This window comes from Macadamia integrifolia, chromosome 7 (assembly GCF_013358625.1).
Source record: "Macadamia integrifolia cultivar HAES 741 chromosome 7, SCU_Mint_v3, whole genome shotgun sequence".
Lineage (NCBI taxonomy): Eukaryota > Viridiplantae > Streptophyta > Magnoliopsida > Proteales > Proteaceae > Macadamia > Macadamia integrifolia.
Window position 1 is genome coordinate 16,599,139 of NC_056563.1, and position 6,000 is coordinate 16,605,138.

The 6,000-nt window shown below is 35.3% G+C and overlaps 1 pseudogene; it reads right to left on the reverse strand.

Moving 5' to 3' along the window:
- Positions 1–1,490: 1,490 nt before the first annotated feature.
- LOC122084778 lies at positions 1,491–2,040 on the reverse strand (annotated as a pseudogene).
- Between the last annotated feature and the right edge of the window lie 3,960 nt (positions 2,041–6,000).

Sequence of the window (6,000 nt, forward strand, 5' to 3'; positions counted from 1 at the left end):
AACCATTCAATATGCACCAATTCCTAGCAAATTTTTCCACTAAAAAAAAAAATGCTACCAAATTTTAAATACATTACTGAATGCCAAATAACCAGATATCAAATATATATATACATAAAATGCAAAAATGGCAAAAAATTGTATTGAATACCAAAACCGTTTAGAATAAAAGTTGTATCAAACCAGTACAATATCAGTATTGAAATGTAGGATTTTTCTTCGCATGGTACGGTATCGATTTTGAGTCTTAGCTTGCTATACTGTATCAGAACCATACTGAATACTACTACCATATCGAATTGACACCTTTAGTATTTTGGAACGAAAACATTGCCATACACACCCTTAATGAATAGATCACCTTTACCAAAAAAAAAAAAATGTATTTTTTCAAAAGCCTTCAAAAGCCTCGGGACCGCTACCGGAACCAACCAAGAGAGGTGCACATGCATCCCCGATCGAGCCTACCCATTTATTAACTAGGCAGGCATTCACGGGGCAAAGGTGTGAACCAACTGAGCCCGACCATTTGGAGGTCTGATAAGGAGTATTAGAACAGAAAGATCCATTAGATAATGAACTATTGGTTTAAGCCATCTTTGGTGATGAATCAACAATTCGAAGTGTTTTTCTTGCGTATTCTTGATGAACCAACATTTATATATAGATGTAGGAGGATTTGTTTGGGACCCTACTTGGTTAGACTTGATCAAGCCCGACCCCTTACCTATGGAAATTTCCTAATCTACCCCGCTTACACTAAAATTAAAGTCCAAAATTGTAAAATCGCCCACCCCCTACTCCCTCCCAAGTCAAAAACCCATATGTAGAAAAATACCCTACCGCCCTAACTAAAACCCATACCCCTCCCAAGTTAAAAGCCCATTGTAGTTTTCTAGGCCTTCTAGCCCACTTTAGATACGAATCTCAGGAAAGGCCCATTTAAAGCCTGATTAAGGCCCGTTTAGAACTAAATTGACTAAGTTACGGCCGTTTATGGCAACCCAATTATAGCCAAAGATTGACCGACCCGATTAGAAACCGTACCATGCCGATAAAACCTTCACAGTGCAAGGCTTGAAAGTGGTCAAGCATGGTTAGGCCTGGTTGACACCCCTTACTCTTTCTTGAGAAATTGGGAGCATGGCCTACGCCGACATTTTGTCCCTATGTTATATAAAAAACAAGGGAAAATTTCCCTTGTAATTTCTAAGATTCTTACAATTAGGTCCAATTGTTAGTTGACGATGTCACCTAATAGAATATATTTTAATGTTGAAAATGCCCTTATATACCCATGATTTTACCTATATACGCTTCCACTAAAACAAAACAAGAGAGGGAAGGCAACTTCCCCTCCTCGTCTTCAGCCCACCCCCGCCGCCTGAGAAGATGACCGGAATCATGCATCCCAAATATGAATTTGTTGCTGATCGGTTGCTTGGCGCTCTGGGTTTGAGTTTGTTGTTGATGGTTGAAGCTCGTGCTTTCTACCCAGTAAGTCCCCAGGTCAAAGGATCAAGGTAGTTTCTTTGTCGAGTCTGAGTGGAGAATCGGAGCTGCCTTCTTCCCGTTGAGTCGTCGATCCACCTCCTCATCCCATGGCATGTCCAACTCCCAGTGGTTGTCTCATACTTATTCTGGTCAGACTTGCACAAGTGAGCAATCTCCAGTACGAGTGGATCATCAGGGTTTGGGTTCGTCAATAGGGAGCAAATAGAGAGCAGAACCTTCGAGATTTGTGAGAGCTAGGCTCCATTGTTCTTTTAGAATATCCAAACAAATGCTTCCATTGCTATTGATGTTCAGGTGGAAGACATTTGTCTTAAATGCTACCTTGGGTGGCTTGAAAGGGTAATCAGGAGGAAAATGAATGCTAACAAGGAAAACACCTCCTCCATATGGGCTATTGGGAGGTCCCATAATCGTTGCTTGCCAATAAAACATATATTATGCAACAGGACCAGCACTACAAGATGTCAAAGGATCCTTCTGCAAATCCTTGAGTTCCTCCCTCTTCAGTATACGGTTTGACGCCATGAGATGTGGTTGAGAGGAAAATTAGGGTTTCACAGGAGACGTTTGAACTGATGGGGACGGTGAAAGAAAATAAATACGGAACAATTCATGAAGATCGATAAGCATGCACGACAAACACTACAAAAACAAGTTTTAGGCATACATGAATCCATAGCTGAAGAATAAGAACTCCTCAATGTCTTCTTGTATGCTCTTCGTACAACATGATCAATGTTGGTATGGTCTACCCTCTTTCCCTTTTGCTTTTAATCGTTTGTCTCACTTAATGAGTCAGTGATAACTATATATAGGGGTGAGGGTAGGGACCAACCCTGCAATAAAATTAGGGTTTTCTCTCCATTAAGGAAATAATACCTTAGGTCCACACATAGTAATAAATATTTCATACCATTAAGGTGTGCTAATAGAATCCAATATCTCCATAGAGATCACTTATCAATAATATTGGATTCTTTCTACTTACTCCATCTTTGGTCAACACCACTAAACCGGTTTTGAAAACAAATATTTGACTATGCTAGCCCACCTAATATGTCACAAGTTTTAGATTTTTAAAATTTATTTAAAATGACTCTCAGATTTAGATAAACTGAATGTGGCCACAAACAAAACAGTGTCGAATGGAGTGCACCTTAAACCAAATGTCTTAGTCCGAATGAAAATTATAAACATCCAACCGTATTGATCATCACATATAAAGCGATATGAGACCACACACGTCAAAGTGCTCATAACATCATTGACTTGGGCTGAATAGTATGAAAGTGTGGTATGGAAATAACATGCCATAGTGATCATCATGTCTATTTCCAAATTGGTCCTGGCTCGAAAATCAAATGAGCCCTATGAGACAGATACCGAAGGTCTCATTAACTACAAGCGTCTCCCAAATGCTCAAGCTTCAATCAAAGAAGCTCATTGGGACTGGGTCTAGATGTCCCACAACACTAGCATTAGACCTCAATTAAACGAGGCTTTGCTAGTGACTGGATGTGTGTGTATTGACTGGAACCTCAGATACCGAATGAGGTAAATACACCACATATAACCTCAAATTTATGTAGGAGTCAAATAAATAAGTGTATACACATAAAAAAATGGCCATAATAAAAATGCATATATATTCTTGAGAATAATAATAATGCATCATATATATAAAGTAAAACTGAAAGTCAAATGCGAACATATTGAGCAAAACTCCCACTAATAAAAGGCATAAAAAAATACTAACAAGTCCCATATTAATGACATGCGCTTCAAAGACTTTTGGAATCAGGCCCTTAGTAAGAGGATTTGTAATCATGTTTTCTGTAACAATCTGTTCTATTGTAATCTGTGACTCTTAAACTTTCTATTTGACCAAAAATTACTTAATGTCAATGTGTTTAGAGTCTGAAGTATTTTTACGGTTATGAGATAAACGAACCGCAGCGGAGTTGTCACAAAACATTATCAATGGTTTAGATATAGAGTCAACAATCTGTAATAATGTAGTTCTACAGAAATTTATGATTCATGAGCTTACTCCCACTGATCTTTAGATAGACTTATTCGATTCCTCCCATTTTCATAAAGAACCTTAGTTTGAACATAATTAACAATCATTGACTTAGGAGGCTCATCAATTAAGATTAAAATTTATTATCATAATGACCAGAGAAATATTAAAGGATTAGTTCCATTCCCTAAAATTGGAACCATTCAAACTTTTTTAACAGAAAATAGCTGAGAAGTCAAAGCTGACAAATATAATCATACATATTTACCAAAATATACAATATGCAAGAACAGAAGGCATATTAAACTTCCCAACAATATAATTAAATATGACTAATTGGGCTGTTAATCAGATTTATCCCAGTATTGTTTTCAATAACTGTAGAAAAACAGAAACTGGGGAAAGATTCGATGCCATCGGGGTCACGCCTGTGGTGGCAAGATCGCCCAACACGTAGTGGAATCTTTCACATGCAAGGCGAGACGCTCGAAACAACACCACTTTGAATATTCCGTCACCTGTGGTGGTAAGACAAGAACCTCCAAAGCTATGAAGCCCAAAATGTCACCCTTACACTATCAAGCGAAACCGATCAAATGAAGACTCACCTGTGGTGGCAAGAGCACTATATGGTCTCCTTGACTGCAACCCATCCTGAATAGTCAATAGTAATTTCACAATCTCAATAACTAGCCCACTTAGTAGAAACGTAATCACTGAAATTATAAAACCTATAGACTTGGATTGCTACCAAATGCCCGTGGGTTTAGATTTTGGGTGCAAACAACAAGATGAGCTATTTCAATATTTAATTAATAAAACATTCAACATAAGCCCACAAAAGTAACCCATTATAAACCCTAATAGTCAATATGATAATACTATAATTTAACAATTATCAAAATGAGTACATTCTTAGTATGACAGTTTTGTACTTCCAGCCATTACCATAAATAAATAAAAAAATCTAAATATGGTATTTTCTATAATGACAACATGCTAAATATGAAAGTTCATAACATTTATTCATGATAACAAAAAAAATGAAATATGTTACTTTATCCATAATTCATTAGATATACAAAGTTGTATACAAATATGAACTTTTAACCCAAATGACTTTAATATCCAACACAAATATTAGCCCATAAACTTTAAAGTCAATCACAATAAAGACCTACAATTTATTTAAAAAAAAAGTTCATTAACTAATAGAGCACATTAATCAAATAGTTTATAGGCCAAAATAACAATAAACCTTTAACAAATAAATGTAATGTTGGCTTAGATACATAGTAAGTATAAATAACTTCATAGGCTTTATACCAATAAGCCACTAAAACTTCAATAAGTTCATTTAAATCATTCAATTATAACATATCTGTTTTATCTCGATGAATTTTCAATAAAATTGAACTTTATCATAAGTACAAATATGACATATAAATTTGAATAAATATTACTTAAACAATGCACTTATGATATTTTGAATCATAAATGGGTGTCAAAACTCATAATTATGTGTCTCGTGACGAAACCTGATGTCACGGATGATAAATATAACATCGAAGAAATATCAAAATACCCCAGATTGACTTAAAATTTATGAAACGACAAGTGTACTATACATAATAAAACATACATGATACATCTATCACCCTCAATAGGATAATAATTTATTATCCCACTAATATAAGAGAGTAGGACTAGATGACCTAATAAAAATACCATTTATAAAAGTCAATATCAGTTCATATTAGAACTAGATCTAACTGTTGGCTTGAATAAACATGGCCAAAATAATCAACAATATAAACAGATTTCATAAGTCATTTCAATAAATCAAAATTAAACGATTTATAATTCCATTTGCATAAACTGTTTATGGTCTATACAATTATTAGACTCAAAAACTAGATTTCATTAAAACTATGCTGAAAATAGTTAATAAACCATCAACATGTAGAAGCAACGTAGGATGATCTTGTGTCATAACATCTCAAATGTGAGTATAAGTATCATCGTTAATATTAATCTTTAAGATGCCAACTCTACCCACAAGAATCTTCACAAAAAATCGATTTAAATAGACCACACCAATAACAAAGTTTAACTTGGTGAGATTCATGTGCATTCACTGTAATGACTATATCACTCAAGAGTTATAGCTGAAACTGTATCCTTATCCTTTAAGACAGGAATGCACTGGTCCTCTCATTTTCTTGTATTAACTATGAAAATAACAATAACTTTTGAGATCCCCTTACCTTTGGGATCAGAATCCTTAGGTTACTGTCATTTTCTTTAACTTTTGTGACATTATCTTTAGGCAAATGTCACCTACTATGCTGCCCTAGGAAAAACCATGAAAGAACAAGATACGTCACTTTGGTGGAATCCACATCACCATTTCATGGTTCCATAGAAATACGTTTTGTAACTAAACATGTGCGAAAGCTTAC